Source organism: Pistacia vera, unplaced genomic scaffold (genome assembly GCF_008641045.1).
Source record: "Pistacia vera cultivar Batoury unplaced genomic scaffold, PisVer_v2 Contig135, whole genome shotgun sequence".
Taxonomy (NCBI): Eukaryota; Viridiplantae; Streptophyta; class Magnoliopsida; order Sapindales; family Anacardiaceae; genus Pistacia; species Pistacia vera.
Window position 1 is genome coordinate 483360 of NW_022195412.1, and position 2389 is coordinate 485748.

Below are 2389 nucleotides of genomic sequence, written 5' to 3' on the forward strand. Positions count from 1 at the left end.
AACCGATTTTCGGTTTCAAAAATAAATTGAACCGAAACCAGACCGGTTTCGGTTATAAACCGAACCGAAAATTCGGTTCGGTTAACCAGTTTTTAAATTGGTTAATTAAAATTTATGATGGGCTGCCTTTTTCGGCCCAATTCGGTCAACATTATGGGCTGCATTTTTTGGCCAATTCAGTCCTTTTTTTTTTTTTCCAGGTTTAATGACGTTGAAACACCAAGATCCAAAATCAAACAACTGAGTCATTTCTAACCAAATAACAATTGATTCTCAACTCCAAAATCATTATTCATTTATTGATGAAGTAACACAAAAAACTTGTAGTTCTAAATCATTCATTCTAAGTTCTAACTAACAAATACACAGCCATCACCATCAGTACATATACAAGAATTAAAACCAAAATTTTCAATGTCAAACCCCAGATCTGAAAATGTGACAACACAGATCTGAAAACCCAGATCTAAAACCCACCGGCAACAGACGACGATGGCGACTGCGACAACAGCGACTGCAGCTGAGCAACGACGACGTGAGAACACATATCTGAAAACGGAGAGACAATGAGAGTCTGACAGAGAGTGAGAGACAAAGAATAAGACTGAGCGCGAGAGTGAGAGACTGAGAATGAGACTCAAAGAGAATGAGACTGAGAAAACATAAGGAGAAGAGATAGAGAAGAAGACGAAAAATAGGTGAAAAGTGAAAAGTGAAAAGAAGAAATGGAGAAGAAGAAGATGAAGATGAAGATGAAAGAGAAAAGTGAAGGAGAAGATGATGATGAAAAAGGAAGATGAAAGAGAGAAGTGACGGAGAAAGATGAAAGAGAAAAGTGAGGAGAGGATTGAAAATGATGGAAAAGATAGATAAAATAGAAAAGTGGCAGTGGGATTAATTATAATAATATGTATTATTTATTTTTGAAACCGGTTTTAGAGTTTGGTTTCGATTAACCGGTTTAAAAATACCTGTAAACCGAAAACCAAACTGATTAATCAGTTTATGAATTTTTTAAACCGAAAATCGAACCAGATTTTAGAAAAACCGAATTTTCGGTTCGGTTTTTGGTCTGATTTTCGGTCCGGTTTTCGGTTCGGTTCGGTTTTCAGTCTTTTTTTTCCACCCCTACCCTTGGCTACTCGCAAGCCTAGCATTCATCTGCTGCGCTGACAAGAACCATACCTCTCCCGTCACTGTACAATGTGGCAGCATTTGGATGGCACAAAACCTTCCTGAATCTTGATTGGCTCTTACTAATAAGAGTCCATGTCAACCCTAACTTTTTAGGCATAGCAGAAGTCCCCCAGTTTTTAAGGTTTAAGGATTGAAACTTGAAAGCTTCATGATTATGCCGCTATTTGACTTGTCCCGAATGATGTTTGGTAGAGCTGATTGAGTTGCAAAGAGGTCACAGCATGTGTCTGTAAGGGTAGTACAAGTGACCTAAAGTGGCCTCCTTCCACAAGTTCAACGACCTGGATCAGACCCCACTTAGTGCCGTATAGATATGTTTCGAATCTCATCCGTGGTTCACGACCTAAGAATATTTAACATTTTTTCACCGAGAACAAGGAATCACACCGTCTCAAAACTGATATACAGCGAAGAGTGTTCTACCTAAACGACCTTTTTAGATGTTATTCGTTACGCTTGACAGCTACTGTTTAATAAAATCATCTTTATTCTAACAGACGTGTCTAGTGCGCAATAAGTGCCAGACCTGCGCATTAAATGCAAGCCATGCTGAAAACGACATTTTCTTTTAGAGCATTAAATGCGGATGAGAGCACATTTAATATGGAAGAGATAATGAGTCATCGCTTGGTTGCTCCAATAGAGGGAAGCGTTGATTGGCACTCTCAAAGCGTGGCGGTTACTTCTTCTTGTGGATTGATGACACGTGGTCACAATCAATGGCAAGAAACGTATCTCGCCCAAGCGTCACTTGCCTAGGGAAATCGATCGTCGCTTCCTCCCCCTATAAAACCTTAGGCTCACCTCAAGCTTTGTCACAAAACTCATACTTTCAAAGAAAGAACAAAGCTCTGATGAAATCAATCTCCCTTTTTTCCAGTTGATGCGCACTCTTCGTTACGACATCCATTCACCGTTGCCAAGAGGTAAAGAGGATTTCTTCTTCGCTTCTGTTTCACTATTTTGCTAGTAGCTTGACTTGATGATAATGGTGGGTATGAATCGTTTGGTAAACTTTCGTGGTGCATCTTTGCAGGCAGTTGTGAGGAGAAGACTTTTTCTTTCATAAAGAGTAAAAATTTAGGTCACGAATCCTTAGGGTTGATTCCCAAGCATTTTCCTATAGTTCAAGAAAGGTAAATTAGGGTTTCTTTAGTTCTTTCACATCATTGTACAAAATATTGTACGAAGA